The 21,311-nt window shown below is 32.8% G+C and overlaps 2 pseudogenes; one reads left to right on the plus strand and one right to left on the minus strand.

Annotated features, from left to right (window-relative positions):
* Positions 1–6,156: 6,156 nt before the first annotated feature.
* Positions 6,157–10,278, minus strand: LOC123224221 (annotated as a pseudogene).
* A 3,317-nt stretch (positions 10,279–13,595) lies between these two features.
* LOC123223978 lies at positions 13,596–19,092 on the plus strand (annotated as a pseudogene).
* Positions 19,093–21,311: the final 2,219 nt, after the last annotated feature.

Raw genomic sequence — 21,311 nt, forward strand, 5'->3', positions numbered from 1 at the left:
AATGTACTGAGTTCATTTTTATTGATCACTTCAGTCCATTTGTAAACTATCATTAGACTATTCAATTATTCAGTTTTGTTAAACCAATTAATGTTAGCCACATTAGAAAATTTTCTAACAGAACCTCCATTTAGCTTTAGTCTGATGCACGACCGTATGTCTTGTGTAAATAAGTGTGTAAAGTTCCTTAGTAATGTGTGTATCAAATACACACAAATAGTGTTTATAATAATATGTTTTTAAAGTGAATTTTGGATTTATTTTGTTGAATTCTTTATGTTTCATTTACTTTTGATGACTTGATCTTGTTTTGCACTTTAAATCATGTTTTTGTATGTTTTGGAGATGTTCAAGCCTTTTGGAGCCTAAACAAAAGCTTAAAAAAGCAAAGAGCATGACTTTGTGAAAGAAGGCAATTTCAATTATAGGTAGTATTATGGTCATAATTGTGCCCATAATTACTAGACAAAAATAAAATGAAAAAATAGCAAAATATGGTTAAGTGACATATTATATAAAGAAAGTTTATATTTTCCACTTACATGTCACCAAACTATAGGAACCAAAGGGACTTTTAGTGAAAGAAAACTCCAAGAAATAAGGAGAAAATTCAAGATCAAAGTAGGAAGACTCAAGAGAATCAAAATTTGAAGAATCTAGAGTTTTTTTTTATGTCTCTCTAAATCTTCTTTCATTGATTAAAATGTTTATTTCTTCAACTTTATCTTGTAATTTGGACTTGATTGTCATGAAAAACCAAATTTCTTTTCTAGGGTTTATGATGAATTTATAAATTCGCAAAAATTATGTAATGGGTTTTGATTATTGATCAATGATTTTAAATGTTTGATTTAGTAATGGATTTTTAATTCCTTGGTGTTAGAGCTCAATACCATGCGTATTTTTAGATTGATGCATGATACTGATAAATATATACACAATTAGAACATGTCTTTGCTAAACTTAGAATATTATTTAGAAATAAATACATTTTTTTTGTGGGTAAATTGATTATCATATATGTTAGTTTCAGATTAGGTTTTATTAAGAATGTTTTATTCAAGAATTACAATATTAGTAAACTGGAATAACAAGAAACGAAGAAGAAAATCAACATCAGTAATCAACAAGATAACAAAGAAACACTTGGTTCAAGTTTCGATTTGAAACCCTACATCCAAGGCAGAGACAAGGCTCTAATCGAATCCACTATTAAACATAAGCAAATACAACTTACACAACCCTCTGATCGACACCACACACAACTACTGTACGTCGTGAAACTAAGTACCAAAACAAGTCTTCTTCAAGACTCAAGACACTTACTCAACCAGAGAAAACCAGAGGATTTCTCTCTGATTCAACTAAATCACAAGAACACATTCCTAATTTCAGAGAACAGAGGAAGAATAAGGGAGTTGGCCGAATACACACACCTCATACACTAACCCCTAATTTCAAACATTATATACTTAGGTTAAACACCCAACAGAAAGACTATATTGCCCCTTTGCACCAAATTACCACACAAACCACATTACATTCCATAATGACTAAATTACCCTCTGACACATTTTAAGCCACACTTTACAATATAAATTAATGGGCTTTGATTAACATCTTATTACGAAAATAGATAAACTTTTAATCTTGTCATGTCTAATTAACCTTGGGAGAGGACTTCAGTAAAATTGGATAATCAACCATCAATAATTCATTTTATTATTGATTTTAATCAGATGTGTTAGTGATTATTGAGTAATTAATACAGGAATCATAAACCCTTGGCTTCTTTATATTGATATATTACCTTTAATTTGTTGGATGTTTATTTTTTCTCATCAATTTTGACTAGTTAGTTTGCCCAGTCCGATCCGATACTGTTTAAAAAAATAAAATTAAAAAAAATTTATATCTGCTCCTACCACAAAGGCAAAAGTCTTCAATGGTTTCTGATTGTTTAATTTTTTTAATTTTTAATTTATTTATTGTTCTTTATATAAACCAATCCAACTCTTATTTATTTTCAATTTTATTTACAAATCTCTCAAATTAAATTCTTTCATTATACTCCCAATCTCATTTTCTCTCATCAACTCTCTCATCCATTTGAATATTATCATGTTGACAATGATGATATTATTGATAATGCATAAGGTGGAATTGGTGGAGCACTAATAGGTGAAAGTGGTACAAGTATAGGTTTGCATTATTCAATAAAGATGAAAAGAAAACAAACGTTAATGGTGTGGAAGGACTTCGATTGACATGTGCATGTACAAGTGGCATGGGACATCTCGTCGACACGTTATTGATTACTGTAAAAAAATTTCACATGAACTCAAAGGACAAAAACAAAGTGCATTCATCCAATCGTGGTCCATTGGTCTCAGCGCCAGTTCAACCAGAGGTCCGAGCAGTTCTAAACACATGAGAGAAAAATCAACTTTCACGTACGATCAAATGAAGATATAGGACTACATGACCAGGTATGTAGTCCTATATCTTCATTTGATCAACCTTTTAGTTATACAAAAGATGAAATTTTAGAATGAATGATGCAAAAAAATGTTCAACCGACATTCAGAAGAATTCCTAGGTCAACTCTTAGATAAGACATCTTGAGAAATTATGAATTAATGAAATTAAAAGTTATTAGAGAATTAAGTAACTTTAATGGTATTATTTTGATAATTTCTGATTTATGGACTACTACAAATCAAGATATAAAGTATCTTTGTGCAACTATCATTATATTAATTTTGATTGACAATTATGTAAAAAAATTATTGCATTTAGAAATTTAGGATATTTGTATGATAATCTTACAATTTATGGTACATTAGCAAATATTTTTTAGGAATATAAAATTAATAATTCTATTTTTTCAATTACTTTTAATAATAACAAAAATAATAATAAAGTTATTGAATATATGTATAATCATTTATCTTTTTAATTTAATGGAAAATTATTTCACATTAGGTGAGGATGTCATGTTATTAATTTAATAGCTCAAAAAGGCTTGAGTTCGGCTAAGAAATATACACAAGTAATTAGACATATCATTGAATACATTTCATCATCCTCATCACGGGTAATCATCAATTATGTAAATTAATGGGGTTAAGAAGAAAAAAATTAAAAGTAAACACTAAAACTAGGTGAAATTCAACATACCTCATGTTGAAAGCGTGCAAAAGGTATGAAATTTCTATAACACAACACTTTAATACTCAATCAAAAGATTCGACAAATCTCTTTTTTTTTATAGATCAAGATTAGGAGATAGCAATGACTCTAATGAACATGTTAGAGCCATTAAAGACACCACAGACCATTGTTCAAGTATGTATTATCCAACAACTTGTTTAGTAATATATAATATGATAAAAATAAGTGATATTTTTAAAGAGCATAGGTCTCATTACTTTCATCATACTTTCCAAAATAAATCTAAACAAATGGAATAAAAATTTTAAAAATATTAGAGTAAAATACCTTTATTTTACAACTATTGTTTTAAATTCTATGACAAAAACTAATAGACTACAAAATTTATTTGATGTTATTAATGAAAATTTATCAATTAGTAGTCATGTTAATTTTGTTGAATATATTTAAAATTTATCAAATAGACAAAGTTTAGTATGAGACATAAATTCCAATAGTTTAGGCAAAAAAAAAGTCACGAAGATTATCTATTTTGCATAAAGGTAAGCGGTTTGTCAATCAAAGTATAAATAATGGTCAATTTTATAATTATATCAATATTGACCATTATCCAAAAATTATTTAAAGATATAATGCTAAAAAACTAAATGTTTTGACATGGTGGAAAAATAAGATAGAAATTTTTCCTGTGCTTACTGTCATGGCCCAAGATCTACTAACACCTCCAATGTTAACTGTAACATAAGAATCCACTTTTAGTGCAAGAGGATACGTGCTAGATGATAAACAATCTAATTTATACTCAAACATGATCGAGGTGATAATATGTATGAAGGATTGGGTTGATTTCAAAATACAAAATCGAGTGATAAAAGATATTTTTGAAGAATTTAGAGATTTGAATGTTGAAGATTAGTAGATAAATAGTATAATATATATATTTTACTTATGTTTATAATTAACTATATGCAAATTAATTTATTTGTACTTTATTGTAAACTTATAATATTTTTTATCCTGTAACCATGATATTCCTCTATTACAAGTGAGAGATTATAAATGAAATGTTTGAAGTACTGTTCTTAGTTTTAATAATTGAAAAATAATTTATGTTTAAAAATTTTAATTAAAATGTCTTTTAAAAAATTGTTTAAATAGGCCGACCTGTAAGCCAGGGGTCGACCCGATTAAGGCTAGCCCAACCCTATAGGTATAAAGTCGAGACTTGTGCCTTCAAAAATCCATGAGATGGCCTAACCAAAAAGCCCATTACTGTATAGGCCTAAGGCCCAACCTAACCTATGAGCTCGATGAGCTGAGTTGAAGCAGACTCAACCCATTGACATGTCTGGTAAACACTGTAAGAGTGACCATATAGGAACAAGTAAAAGCGAAATCAAACTTCTCATTCTTATACATAATTACAAAGATACTCTAATAATTTGAGAAAATGAAGCAATAAAGTTGGAAGTGTCACTTCTAGCTTTTGTTTTATCTGTTACTCCACTTAAATTTCTTAAATTAGAGTATCTTTGTAATGATGTATGAGAATGAAATGTTTGATTTCACTCTTACTTGTTTTTATAAGATCTTTCGTATAATGTTTACATTGAACCCATTCCCTCTCATTTGCGCATACAAAAATGAATTCGTCTCAATCGTTTAAATCAGTGTTTTTAAAACCAAACCGATGATTGAATTAATTGCTTCATTGATTTATAGTTGATCGATTCAATCGAATGGTTCAACTAGTTGGTAAGTTATAATATGCTTGTTGAATACTATCAAATATTTATCACATTTTTTAAACATAAGTTATACGTATTTAAACAAAAATTATTTGATGTCACCCACCTAACTGCCTCCTATTAAAAATACTTGTATAGGTTATTGACTTGTTTTAGCCCACCAAAATCAAATCAATTTAATTATTTTCTCTAGTTAATATTTGTTTATTTTCAATGACAACTATTCAACTCTCGACCAACTAGTCAACCATTTTTTTTTTAATGATATCCATCACTATTTTGATTTTACTTTCTTTATAAATATATATGCAAAAGACGAACCTATCATTTTTTATGTAACCTGGACTAAGCTATGAGTTGGTTCATAGTTGAACCAATCGATCCGGTTTTAATATTACTAGTTTGAATATCTTTTTTGTTTAGAATATATTAAGTTTTTTTATTATTAAAGTATTATAAAGGAAAAAATTGAAAAAACTACAAAATTGTTAAACAAGCAAAAACTGAGTTCTTAGACATTGATTGAGAGAGTTTGAGATTGAGAGATTGAAGAAAAAGAAGAGAGAGATTAGGAAATTATGTTAAAAAGAAAAATTCTACCCAACGGCCACTGGCAATGCAATTCTTTATAATTTTATAATTTTTTTATTGTATAATGGTGCATTATTTTAGCAGGTCTTACCGAGTTAGCCTACGAACCTAATCTTTAGACCCGGGCATGACCCATTATAACAACGGGTTGTGCTCCTGTGGGCTGGGCCAAATAAAGGAGGACTGTGCTGGGTTGTGAGGTGGCCCAACCCCTTACCATGTCTGCACTAGGCAATTTCGTTGCGTCTTCTCACTAATAGCTTCAATATTTTCTATCGTTCATTTTTATCTTTCAGAGTACTACTAAGTGTGCACCATATTGAGTATATAAATAAGTCAGAAAGGATGTCTTATTATATAATTAATTTGTATGTTATTTTTATATTTAATTTAAAGTAATAATATATTATATATATATATACTTATTTGTACGATAAAAAGTATATACATATTTTTATTATTTATAAAAATTTTAGAGTTTATTGATCACCTTGCAGTTAGCATTTGTCTGTGAAATTTTTTTTTTTCACTTGCAGTTAATTTGATATTTTTTTTTGCATTAATTTAATCTTACTTAAAAAATAAAAAGATAAAAATTTATTTATCTCGAATATGTAAAATTAGTCAATCATAAGATTTGAAATCACTGGCCAAATTTGAAATCAATATGATTCTTTAAAAACAATAAATCTGTTTAAATATCAAAGCCTATGACATTGAGATCTGAAGCAGAATTCAAAGATGGATTCAATTCACAAGATTCAACCATGCTGTGATCACTTTTTTTTGTCGCATCACCGTGATTAGGCTGAAAAGGCCCATATAAATCAATCCTGCCTCCATTACAATCGAGCTTTCAAACGATCTTCTGTCAAAAGTTATAAGAAGGCAATCTATACACCAGAAAATCCAGAGTGCAAGACACTACTCACTGAGTTCAGCCCAACTGCTCGTGTTGGTAGTACATGTTATGGGCGTATGATGAACACCTTTTTCCCAGCAATTGAGTTCAACAGCTCACAAGTACTTGAGCATGCCACGACCCTCTACACTGAGTTTGGTAGCTTGCATCTGCTTCTTTTTGGGCGCCTTCAACTGCTGCAACTTCTTATTCATCTGCCATTCCCACTTGAACTCTTAAGGTAGAAACTATGCAGACAAGTGACTTAAGCAGAGGAATAAAGTTGTCAACATCTGATTAATTATACTAATGTCCAGTTTACTTATGTGCTCAGATAAGATCTATTTAGTAATGCCACCTAACTAATCGCATATCAACCCAATCTCTAGTATCGATTATCAGAAGTCAGAAATTTGTTTTCTTAAGGCCAATCAAAAACTAAGCTCAAAAAGAGCAGAGGTTAAACACACACTGAATTTCAAAGACAGCACAAAATAAGAGCAGAAAATTTATCCATGTTCATTGAGTATAAGGACACAAAAATAGGACATAACAGCCTGTAAGAAAGTTCAAACAAAATTTTGTGCATTTTTTTTATACCAGACCAAAACAGCAAACTTGAATGAAAAATTAGCATATCTTCTAACCTTCATTCGACGTTGATCTTGCACAACTTGTTTAGCACGGGCTCTAATTTCTTCTGGATCAATTTTAGATTGGGGACGCACCACAAAATCCAAGGGAGTTGCTTCTGGTCTCGATGCATGTTGCCTCATGGCTAAGTCCTGCCTTGAAGCCTGTTGCCCAGAAGATGACAGACTAGATTTGCGGTCCCTAAATTGTTTATGCAAAAAATTAGAGAGCAAAAAACACAGAGTTGAAAGTAATATTTCCCAGAAAATAAATGGTCAGATGCCAACAGATGAAATTTCTCATCACATCTTACCTAGATATAACCAAATCATCAAAATCGCCATCTCTGGATTCCATTGCTGCAGACTTATTTGTAGGCCTGTAGAAAATAATTAAAAAATAATAATAACATTAATGAATCAAAAAAATATGGAAAACCTGTGAAAGCACATAATAGCAACCAGAAGACAGTAACAAAAGGTACTTTTTAATGGATGGCCTTCAAAAGGGAACCCTGTCATCATCAATACTTTTCATGTCCTCAAATCTTGTGCTTTTATTAAATATAGGTCGGCTCTGTATACATGTCAATAGCAGTGTACATAGAAAAGTTCATACATATTTTTTCAAGAATTGAACAAAGACAAAATTGAAAGAGCGAAAATAAAAACTAAAAGGGGTGTTAAGAATGAAACTGTGCTACAAAACAAAATCTTAAAGATATAGAATTCCCAAAGGAAAATAAACTATTTTACCGCCAAAATACAGGGGCATATAACAGAAAATTAAGACAACATACAGATTATTATTCTCGTCATTTCAGACAAACTCTTTTCCAAGAATCAGAGTAGAGAATCCCTAAAATAGATCAAGAAGTGAAAATTGTACTCTTCAGACAGACAATAAAGACCAAGAATAACATTTACCCATTTGTCAACTAGATCCTTGGCAAGTTTTCTGTTACATGTGGTTTCCTCATCAGATTTTGATAAAAACATGATAACCTGCCAAAGCAAGAATAGATCACCCCAAATTTTGACTCACTGTGACAAACAGAGAACAGAAAGGCAAGATAATTTGTTTAATGAAATAATCATTAACCTTTCCAATACCACTCTTCTTCAATTGTTCCCTTCTGTCATACTGCTCCAGATCAATTGGAAACTGCATGATAAAAGCAAAATTCAGGCTCTACATAAATGTAAAAATTTTCTTGGAAGCAATGACTATTATGAAAGACATTAATGAGGATAAACCAAGTTTATACATCAGTCAGAATCTTCAGAATAGCTGCACGGATGTTTATATTCGGTAAACTCCCATCTGGAAGGGGTTCAAGCCAATTCTTTAACAGAGTCAATACTCCATGGTCTAAAAATTCCTGCTGAAGCTGCTTTCTGCATCAAGACAAAAAAAGAAAATATAAGAATTATATGCTAATGAAACAAAAGCGCACTTAAACATGAAAGGCAGGTAAGCAGCTTACTTTGAGAGAACCTCTATAAGAAGAGACAACTTCTTGAGTTTATTAATAGCAGGTTTATTCTGTCTATTTAGTTCAGCATCTTCTTCAGCAGTGACCTCAAGCTCAGCCATGACATTCTCAACTAGCAATGCAATTTCTGCAGGACTTTTCTCACTTTTTTTCTTCTTTTTGCCCATCTTGAATAGGTCATTGATTTCCTCATCCTCATCAACTTCCTCTGCCTGCCAGTGTCAGATCATTGTACATAAACTTAGATACAACTACCAAACCACATATCATGCAATATTATTTTAACAAATATAAATAGGGACATACACCTTAAGATTTCAAATGAACAATAATAAATCTTTCTAGATATTAGATATTACAAAAAAATCATCAATAAAAGAAAGCAGTAAATAAAAATAAAAAGAGGTGCATACCTTAAGTCAAATTGGTATAAATAAAAGGTATAAAGATGAATACCTGAGGAGCATCGTGTGCAAAGCGCAATTCGTTGTCACTTCCATACCTGTCACTAGGGTCAACACCACTGTCATCTATGAAGTTATCATCATCCACCGTCCTAACACCCTCCTGATCATCCTATCAAATTTAGAGGAAAACATAAATAGAAATTTCATCAACCTATCAGAACATCTAATTATAAGCAAAAGATATAAATCAATGAGTAACATGAGATAACAAAATTATACCCACACCACACAAGTTAAACCATAATCAACCTTGCAAATAATCCCAGTACGACAGAACATCAAAGAATCAGACAACGTCAAAGTGACCTAAACCATAATCCGAAAAACTTTGAACTCTACAAACTAGCAAACATCACCAACAGCAAAGGAAAATCCAAAGCAAATGATATAATCAATCAAACAATCATCTTAAAAAGAACCAACAACACTACAAACAATCAAAATAACAATCGAAATCATCATTCAAAAAAAACAAGAAACCTCAGATTCTCCTGGCGGTGCAACCGCGTTCCACATCTCATTGAGAATTTTATCACTATCTTTGATATTCCCCTTCTTCCCAGATTTGGACCCACTTGCCTTCCCCGACCTCCTATCTTTCTCCACCTTTACTCTCTTATTATTCTCTTTCCCCTCCTTCCCCCACTTCTTCCTCTTCCTCTCCTCCATCTCCCTCCCAAAATCATCCCCAATAAAATTATCCTCATCATCGTCAGTCTCATCAACCAAATTAGGCGTACCGCTATCCCAATTGATACCCCCCTTTTCACCAATCTCTTCCTCGGTTTCGATTTCTCGTTACTGTAAACCGGAGTCTGCGACCGCTCCCTCTTCGCAAAGTCCCCGATGTCATCTTCGAAATCATTGAGCATGTCGTTTTCATGAGGCTCTGGAGATGGCTCCCGGTCTGATTGCATGACGTCGTAGTCCATCAACGGCTCTCCATCCTCGTCGCGATACCTACGCGTAAAATTCAGTTCGACCAATTCATCAATTAAAAAAAAAAACCTAGCTTTCAACACGAATAAAAACCAAGAAAAATAAGAAACAAAAATCGAAGAGAAATCGAGAAAACTTACGGATCGTCGTCGTAAACCATTGCGCTGATGAAATACGCGAGAATATGGCAGTATCGCTAGATCAATATTCGTAGATTTAAGAAAGCGCTGAGATTTGGCGGTCGTGAATCGGCTTTGTTTGTCAGTGCAATGGGAACGGGGAGACGCAGGAGATTGAGCTCGGATCCTGTGCGGTAAGGACCACCTGATCTTACTGATATTTCACATATTAAATTGTTGTTGACCCGACCCGTAGTCATTGGAGGGCGGTCCAGGCATATCGAACCCAAATTACCCAACTAGAATCTGTATTCTTTCCATCCATATTATGATGGATTTAAAAACAATATTATAAAGAAAATTTAAATATTTGATTAGACAATTTCATGATTAAAAAATCATCATTTTCTTCTTCTCAAATATTTAAGCACGGTGGATGGGTATCCATTTAAAAAAGGGTATGGATTCTAAATTTTAGACCCGCGCCGATTGGATTGGTTTTTAAATCCGGGTATCGGGAATTTATTTATTTTAAAATTAATTTAACAAAGGTTAAGGTTTTATTTTCCTTCCGTTTTGCGTTTCTTTACTTTCAGTTCTGACAGCCACAGGCCTCGACGACACCCTTCGAAGGCTCCCAATCAAAATCGACTGCATCCCATCTCTTTCCCTCCACTCCAAGCACCTCATCTCCCGCTCCTCTGCCACCTCAGCTGCAGTTTCCAACGGAACCGTCAAGCTTCTTCGACAGAATCGTCAGAAATTTCCGCTATGTCTCTTCGTAGTTGGAGACTTCAGTCAGCATTGATTTGGTGCTTTCTGATTCCATCGAAACCTAAAGATTCGCAACTCTCTCTCCGCTTCACTTCTCTCTGTTTTTTTGGTTTAGTCGTTAACTGAGACTAAAAGGTTTTGTACGTGTTATAATCCTGAAAGATGATCTTACTTCTAAATGGATTGAAACTCAGTCATTAATAAAGAAACCTCAATCCTGAGAATAAGGATACGTATTCTTCTCAATCTTCTGCAACAAACCCTTCTTTGTTTGATCCGAAATCCATGATGTAATTGACAGAAATATATTTGTAGTGTCTGCGGATGAATGGATCTAGAATGAGTCCAAGAGCATATAACGATAAGGGAAAGAAAACTAATGCCAAAAATAATGGTAATACAGAACGACTAAGGGTAAGAGTGTATAGTGGTCTATTCAGATGAAAGAGATGAAAACAAACAAACAAGAACTTAGCAATTTTAAGAGGGAAAGAGAGAACAAGGAAAGGGAGGTCAAAATTTTCTTTTTCTTTCTCTTGCTTCACTCGTATTCTTGATATTGAAATTACCACAAAAGTTTGCTTCTGTTCTGACGAGTAAAGGCAGCCCATACCTATCAATGAACTTATGAAATATGTTGCATTCATTTCCTTGACTTAATTAAGCATATGTTATTAGATGAATATTGATGTGATGTTGATGCCATATCAGAGCCAAGAATAGGCTAAGTAATTAAAAAATTAAAATAAAAAGGTTAAATTATAGGGGCACCCACGCGTCCCCACACATACAAGTCTACATATTTCTTTTCTGTATAAATCAACCCATTTTCGACCTGTATCCATTTAAAAGGGGTCAAAATTAGTTTAATATCTTTCTTTGTAAATCAAAATCCAGTGACTGAGATGTACAGATTATTTTATGGTCAGTGGCTGCCAGAGATAGTTTTCCTGTGGTGAATATGAGACCCTAACATATGCTGTTGATAGCTTGTAGGAGTTGTGTTGAAGTAAGCTGACATATAAGGCCAATCAAGCAAAGATTAAAGAAACCTTAATGCAAGGTAGAAATAATGTGACTAGATATCTTTTTGGAGTGGCGTCCTTAAATAAGTATTGTTGTCAGTCTCCTGATTTATTTTTTTGTGTGGCAATATGAAATATATGTTAGCAATGATGTGGTAAAAAATTAAAGCAATACATTTGCATATAACTGTAGATTTCCTGTGTTAATAGACCATTTTACTTGAAATTTGAATTTACTTATATTTGTTCTTCCTGTAATAATGAATGATCGTATTTGTTGCTATATAGTTTGACTGCAAAGGAGTTTGCTTTTTTCTTGATCTATTGCAACTAAAGCACTGAAGATGGTTTCTGGGTTGATAAATGCAAATCCAACAGTGTATGGAAAGAAAGAACAGTGCGTTCGAAGTTTGGTTGGTAATGCAGATGAGTATGCTGTCGAACCAATTGATCAACAAGAAATATTTGATATCCTTTTTGGCTTGGTTAAATCTGATTCCAGCAGTAAAACTCAGGATGCTTATAATAACTGAGATAACACTTTCGTGGTTTCTATGCAAACATAATCAATTGCAAATATGTGGTTTGATAACTGTTAAATTTATTTACAAATTGTTTTAAAACAGCTTGTTCTTGACATTTTGCCTTATTTTTTTCTTTTATAGAATCAGTTATTTCTAGAGTAATTTAAAAAGGGATAAATGACTTCTTAACAAAATTGTGCAATGGATGTATAGTTATTTATTTTCTTAACATTCTTACAGCATGTAAGAGATATAAAAGATCCAGAGCACACATACTCATTGGAAGAACTCAAAGTAATTACAGAAGATGCGATTGAAGTGGCTGATGAGCATAACTTTGTAAGGTAAAGAATCATCCTAACGGTATTCATTGTTTCATTATCAAGTTAGGTTCAAAACTATAATGAATATGTTCTCATTTATGGTCACGTTCACTCCAACAGTTGAACACTGCAGTATGGCAACAGTTATTGGTCTGTGCTTGCGGGTGAAACTAATGAGGAGCCTTCCTTCTCGTTGCAAGGTATTTTATTTGGCTGATGGCTTCCCATTGTAGTTTTCTTCACTATATACAATTACTACATATGGGATCCATGGAAATGTAATGGATGTAGTAGTTGGTTGATATTTTATATATTAGTTATTTGGGGTAACCTTCTTTCCTTCAGTGGGTTTGTTTCCTTTTTTATTTCTGTCTTGCTTGGAAAGTTAGTACTTTGAAGATTTACAGCTTTTCTAAATGGATATTGTCATCAATACCAAAAAACTTATTTGGTATTTATATCATTAAATGATTTAAAAAATAATATGAATCTATATTTGGAAAATAATACTTTCTGATTCTTTGTTAGGGATTGTTTCTTCCCAACTGAATTATCAGTTTGTAATTGGGTAATATAATCATCTTAGTTTATACAAATGAATTTGTATATAGTATTACCTCTTTGTTACAAGACAACCGGCCAAAAATGGGAATAACATGAATGAGGATCATAATAAACTATAATATAATTCCTTCCATTGTCATCCAAACTTTCAATTTGAGGTGGCTTTGATCATTGCCGATTTCAGAGACAGAGTAAACAGATCAAGATCAACGGCGGAGTAAGTTCATTCTCGATATCGTCAATTAAAACGCACAATTTGAATTGTTGTAATACATTTATATACGAACTCTGGAATTGGGTTTACAGTATTTTGATGCGATGAATGTGAAACTCTACAGAGTTGTGGTTTCAGCTCCTGGGAAAGTGTTGACCGGGGATTATCTTATCTTGGAGAGACCAAATGCTTGAATTGTTTCAAGTACAAGTGCTCAATTTTGTGCCATTGTTAAGCCGTTTTATGAAGAATTAAAACCTGGTAGCTGGGCGTGGGTGCGTCATTTCGTTACTGTTTTACTTTTTTTTCATAATCTTAATTTTGCAGTAGCTAAATTGTTTAAATGTAAGCCCTTGTTCAAGTATGAACTTGGTTCGGTATCTGGGATTATTTTAAATATAAGAAACAGACACGTTAAAACGCTGAAATAGAAATGTTGAAACTTATTTTTTGAAAAATATAGGAAGTAAAAATATGGGAAAATGTAAAAATATAAAAAATATAGAGATTTTTTTATCTGAGGAATTAATTTTAGCATGTCTTCTCTCAAATTTTTATAATCATTAAGTACAGGAAAAAATTAAAGAAAATAATAATAATTATTATTATCTGAAGCAATTCAGTATGTGAAGAATTATTATCTGAAGAATAATAATAATTATTATTTTCATGAAATTCCAGTGAATCACGAAACACTTTTGTGGAACAAGCAATTCAGTATGCAGTTGCTGCTGCTCATGCTACATTAGATATGAATAAGAAAGATGCATTACACAAACTACTCTTGCACGGTAATGCTTGATGCTTCAGTTTCACTCTTATTCTTTCAACATTTAATAAACACTCGAACAGAATCTCATGTTCCAAATTACATTAGTTGTGCAGGACTTGAATCAGGTATGAGCCCTTTCTAGTGTTTCAATAACTCTCTTGAAAGAGGAAAATGATTTAGTGGCATCTTTCTCTCAATTAAATGCCCCTTTCTTTAAGTTTATCTTGTTGCATGCTTTTTTAACTATACTAAACCATCATTTACAGTGGTGGTTGTGGGCATACTGTTTGCTGTTTCTGGTATTAGGTTTGAATGCTGTATGATGCTTTCCAACACAAAACATTTTCACTTTATTGATATTATGTGTCAAAAACATCTATATGGGAAAGCTTGTCAAGTGTTTTCTTGCTTCCAATATTTTGAGGTTTCTGGTTAATGAATTTCTGTTCAAAATTTACTTGAAGTTATCAGTTGAATGTTCCATTTTTTCAAAGACTGAAGCACGTGGGCTCCCTCTGACACCAGAAGCGTTGACTGTACTTCCTCCCTTTACATTAATAACCTTCAATGCAGAGGATTTGAATGGAGAAAATTGCAAGTCTGAAGTCGCAAAAACCTGGATTGGGTTCCTCTGCTGCAATGACAACTGCCGTGGTTTCTGCTGCCTTGCTTCATTACCTTTGTTAATCTTTCCTTTTCCAATGACCAACAGAATGAAAAGAAGGATTCAGCAGATTTTGATATTGCACATGTTATAGCTCAAACCGCTCACTGTATTGTACAGGGAAGGATTGCAGTCGGCTTGATTTGATGTCAGTTTTGCAGTTTATGGTAGTCAGCATTATGGCCATTTTTCACCAGAAGTGATTTCTTCTGCTCAGGTATCTTTTGTCTCTCATTTGTCTGCGTTGTGAGAATACATCATCATCATTCTCATCCTCGGCAGCTATCCGTCTTCTCTTATGCGTGTGATGATGGAACACATTATTTCTGTCAAAATTTTATTATTATATGAAGAGATCAGAGTTATAGGTTAAATATTTGTTAGTGGCTATGTTGCCCAATTACATTGCAATGGTGATGTATGTGTAGAGATGAACATAACATACTGGTGAACTAGCATCCCTTTTCCTTTCATTCATCCTTCCTCTTTGTATAAATAAAGAAATTTAATCATATTATAAAATTGGAATTCTAATAGTTGTCTTTTGATAATTATTATTTTTAAATCATTTTAATTAGTTTTCCTCTCCAATTTCACAGGTTGAAGGAGCACCATTACAGGATGTTGTTGTTGATATCCTAATAGGGAACTGGGATCATGAGAGAACTAAGTTTTCCTTGCCACCATTGATGAGCTTCGTAAGCAAGCTGAAGTCTTTAAAGATGCTCTACTTATTTCAATAAATGTGTGCATGTTTGTCGGTTCTATATGAGCATATGGATCTAGCAATAAAACACTTTTTTCTTTGTATAATCACGTCGTTTTAAAAAAAAATATTCTCTATATCAGACATTTTCTTTCATTGGTTACTGCATCAAATTCTCAACTTCTCAACATTTTTTTCGCCTTCTCCCTCTCCATTGCATGTATCAACAGTCTCTTCCAAAAACCCATTTTTAATTCTTTTGGATATTCATCGTTCTTCAGAAATAGCATCCACTGATGTAGAGGGCTTCCTTTGAAGTGTCCTTCACCTGCTAACTGACATTCTTGATCTTGAAGTTACTTGTGAATTTGAAAAACCAATGCACTAATTTATAAATACTGCTTGAAACTATTTATAAATAAGCTCTATTAAATTTGAGCATGTACTATTTCTTTACACAATATTTTCACTTTCAAATCATAGATATTATATTTTGGCTTCATCCTATCAGTTGATCTTTTGGGATTAATAGTTAATATTTTATCAACAATAAAACTATATACGCACATTTTTTAATATAAAATATTGTGTTAATATATGATTGAATAATTTTAAATTACGAATAAAATAATACTAATATGTTAGGATTATGAGACTTGTCCGCAATCCAATGATCAATCTCTATTATAAATATATGTTTTGGGTTTTAAAAGAGGGGAAAAAAAAATATTAGGGTTTATATTTGGGTAACCATCCTTAGTTGATTTAGAGAGGTCTTCAGAGTCTTAAACGGTCAAAAAATTGGAGGTCCTGGACTCCTCGAACTATCCGAAATGGGAGGCCCCAAACTCCTCAAATTGTTCGATTTATCTTTGTAACATTTTGATTAATAAAATAATTTTAGTTTATTATATTTTTGTGTTTTAGTTGAATAGGAGCTGGGTTCCTAACAATTGGGACACTTGTCCTCAATCTTATTATGGTCAGTCCTATTATAAATATATGTTTTGAGTTTTAAAAGATGGAGGAAGAAAAAAATATTAGGGTTTGTATTTGGGCAACCATCCTTGATTGATTTAGAGAGGTCTCCGACGTCTCGAACTATCGAAAAATGGGAGGTCACGGACTCTTCAAACTATCCAAAATGGGAGACCTCGAATTCCTCAAATTTTTCGATTTATCTTTGTAACCTTTTGATTAATGAAATAATTTTACTTTATTATATTTTTGTGTTTTAGTTAAATAAGAGCTGAATTTCTAACAAAATCACATCTGTATATCCAATTATATACTCAATAATATACACGCAACTTTTTTTTTTTTTGACAAAGCCAGTTTAACAAGGAGGTTTATATTTGAATTTCACTTATAAGCTTTAACTGTTGACTTCAGTGGGTTCCTGTGCACTGTGATTATGTAGCTTCTCCCAGAACCGGGAACTGGTGGGTCATCCACACCTTCAATGGTTGGTGCTGTGAAAAGGTGGCAGAAGTCGGAGCCTGAGAAATACCAGAAAATATGGAGAAAGATATCAGAATCAAATTCTGCAATTAAAACACAACTCAGCATGTTAAGCAAATTAGCAGAAGAACACTGGGATGCATACAAATGTACAATAGAGATTTGCAGCAAGCTCAAGTCAGAGACGGTAATAGCTAATGGGTTTATTTTGCGCACACTTTCCAGAGACATAATATGAAAAAATGCAATTACCTAGTGACTTCCAGACATCAACATAAACCAAAAAGAAATTAGTCCTACTGGATTGGGAGTTATTCTGTTACGATCCTAAATGCAAGGTATGAGACTTGGATCCCACATTGGAAAGTATGGGCAACTAATGTGGGGTTTATATGGCCTTGGGCTCTCCCATCTCAATAGCTAGCTTTTGAGGTGCGGTTCTCCTAAGGTTCGTATCATTTGGTATCAGAGCCATCACCATGTCTCCCAATTGTAATCGTGCGGCGCGGGTGGTGACGTCGGCATTGCAGTGTTCGCCCGGGGCTAGCAGAGAGCTAGCGCACAACCAGCCCGCGTGGGCGCCGGGGCTGCGGAGCGTGGTGGTATGTTACGATCCTAAATGCAAGATATGAGACTTGGATCCTACATTGGAAAGTATGGGCAACTAATGTGGGGTTTATATGGCCTTGGGCTCTCCCATCTCAATAGCTAGCTTTTGAGGTGCGGTTCTCCTAAGGTTCGTATCATATTCCCATGAACTTTGTTATAAGTGCCAGTGAGCATATTTTTAATATACTTTTTCTATATTACCTTTTTTTGGGTTCCCTATAAAATGTGACTATTTAGTCATGTTTGATGGCATCCTAGAAAAGCCACACCAATTATTGTAATGTGCCCTTTTCTTTTTTAAATTTCTTGAACTTGCTTATTCAAATGTCCGATCAGTATTGTGAAGCTCCTTTTCAGTTTATCATCATGAGAGAATAAAGCATCTAAAGTGGTTCATCTTTGTACCTTGAAATGCAGTCATTGATGAACTTTGAACTATACTAAGTGTTGTTTGAGATCCAGTTTCAAATTACAACTCTAAAGTGGGGCATGGTATTATCATGGTGTGCAAATGTGGAAGTTATTGAGACAATTTGCTTTATTAGTTTAGACAATTACTTAAGTGTTTCATTTTCATGACTATTCATGCTTGTAACTTATACATCTATATATTTTTTCCTTTATTCCTGTTATTGATGTTTGAGATGATTTCCCACAGTGGAATGACAGTGGATGGAGCAAGCCACTGAACCGAGCACGGTGGCAATTGTTAAATCATTGTTAGGAGCAAGAGATTCTATGCTTGGGATTAGACATCATTTGCACCAGATGGGTGAAGCTACAGGTGTTCCGTTGGGTTGTTCTCCCTAAAATACATAATTTTTTTCCTTGTAAAACAGCTCGGTTAATTTATTTGTTTTCCAAGCACCGTACTTCTCAAATATTCCTACAAGATTTATCCAGAACCCAGTATATTCCATTTCAGAATAGTACATACTGCATGATGCCATTTAAGAAATTCTGAACTGAATTTTCGAAGTGAATTTCAGGGAAAAAAAAAATTAGCTATGAATTAGGAAATGCAGCATTTTATATTTTTCTTAAGCAATTGTTTGTTTCTTTCCACATCCTGTCTGTCATGTCATCATTTCTTATATTCTCCCTGACTTTCTTGAATTGCAGATAGAACCTGAATCACAAACTCAGCTTATGAATGCTACAATGAACATGGAAGGAGTTTTGTTAGCCGGAGTCCCAGCAGAAGGAGGATTCGATGCTATTTTTGCTGTTATATTAGGGTAATCAAGCAGCAACTTGACCAAAACATGGAGTTCAGTCAATGTTCTGGCATTGTAAGTAAGAGAAGACCCTCGCGGCGTTTATTTAGAAGGTAGTGATCCACGAGCCAAGGAAAATACATCAGTCATTTCTTCAACTCACATTGAGTAAGCCCACATTGTTCCTTCTTATTTTAATTAATTATAATCATCATCTTAATATCTAGTGTGAAAAAATTTACGGGACTGAATTCAGAAGTAGGAGTGCTGAATTCAGCCACCAGCAACCCCATAACTTCATCTGCAATTTCATGGTCAAGTATATAACTACCATTTGGCTCGGGGTTAGCAATCATGTATGATAAAATATCTTCCATTTTTTTCTTTCGCTCGTCGTTGCTATTTTATTCTCTTTGATGAGCCCTAATAGCTCTTTCCTTTCAGCATCCGCAGCCCTCTTTGCTGAATAAAAAATTGTTCCAAGAAAATCTACAGGAATAGAGAATGCCCCTGCGCTTATTGCATCCAACAATTTGGTACGCTTCGCTTTTTGACCGTCGCCATAAAGTTACAATAAGAAGCTGAACAAGGTCGAATGCCTCCACTTTATATTTACCGTTCTCCAACACTTTTGGTAGGTTTGCTATTTGGATGATTGACAATAATTTTATTTACCAAAAATTTTGAGAGTTGTCGAAGATGGATGATTATTTTATTCAGATTTCACGACAAGGGTGGTGGGTTCGTGCCTCTGAGATGTCCTGATGATGAAGATGGTGATGCTAAACTGGTGAAGAGTACAATATCGGAAGTAACTCGTGAAACAATTTCAATGTAATGGCTAAAGCCTGAAGAAGATGAACAAATACAGTGAATTGATATTTCTACACAAGATTCGGTCAAAATCACATGTAGTCCCCGATGACATAAATCACATTTTTTTATTCAAAATCAAACTTTACTAATAAAAAAGAATCCTAAGAAGTTAATAAAATTCCAGTACATATCTGACTTATATAAACACATCTTTCTTTTATTTCTTTTCACTCCCACTCTCTTTTTACTAGATGGTATAGTTAAGCTTGAGGATATAATCAAATCAAATAGTATTTGGTTTAAGTTCGACTCAATAATATTAAAGGTGACTTTGAACTCGTTTAGCTAAAGTTTTTTAACTCAAGCTTTAGCTTGCGAGAAGCACAATTGACTTGAGCTTTGTTCAAAAATTAATATAAACCTTTTTATTTAAAAAAATATTTCTATTTAAACCCTATAACTTATATATTTATCAATTTTCTCATAAATTTAAAGTCAAAATATAAGATTTCAAAGATAAAAAGACCATATTTATAACTTTACAAGTTTAATGACATTTTACTTAAATCAAGTTGTTAGCTTGCAAGGGCACCGAACCATTCAACATCAAGCTCAAGCATAACTTGACATTAATCAAATCAAGTTGCAAGCAAATCAACTCATTTACACCCCTACCTGCCCCTACCACTAGTTATTATTGCCAACCCTTTGAGCAATTGTGATTGATACAAGAATTTGTTATCATAAATGACAATTTTTTTGATGTGTCCACTCTTATCTTGCAGCTTAACAAGATTCATAATCACCGAACACAAGGTAACTTTTTTTCCAAAACAACATAACTAGGATAGTTTCTTTTCGCTTTTGTCATCTACCGCACACCTTCATGAATCTTTAACAACACGTAAATTCTTCAAGGACGACAACTAAAAAATATATGGTTGAAGAGTTAAAAATTTGATAAAATATCTATCGACAAGTTGACCTATATTGTCATGATGAAATCTTCAAATTGACCCACTAGTTGTTGTGACAAAATCTCCAAGTTTATAACTCTAAGAACATCTTTATCAACGCCAAGAGATTGGAGTTGGAGATGATGGTGAGTTGGTGACGGTTAAGATTGTCAAAAAATTATAAAAACTGAATTATTGTTTGCAAAATTCTAAAAGGGTTAAAATGTTATATTTAAAATGTTAAAAAGAGATATGTACACTATTTTACTTTTATAGTGTTAGGGGTAGAAAAGGTAGTCACTCCAAACCTTGGGTGGAAAAATGTGATTCACTCAAAGAAATATGATTATCACTTGAGCTGATTAGCATAGACAGGTGTCATTAAGTAGATACATTAGAAAATATAATAATTTGTGTGTATTAAATTATGCCAATCTTCTTTCTAATACGGTAACCTGTCCATAAATACATTACAGGAGTATTTTTAAAAATAAAAATACATCAAGATTGTATTTTATATATTTATTTTTTTATTAACACTACATTAAGTAGGTATAAATATAATATTATATGAATAAATAAATTATTTAAATTTATTTATATAAATTAAAGTATTAGT

Source organism: Mangifera indica, chromosome 8 (genome assembly GCF_011075055.1).
Source record: "Mangifera indica cultivar Alphonso chromosome 8, CATAS_Mindica_2.1, whole genome shotgun sequence".
NCBI classification, from domain to species: Eukaryota; Viridiplantae; Streptophyta; class Magnoliopsida; order Sapindales; family Anacardiaceae; genus Mangifera; species Mangifera indica.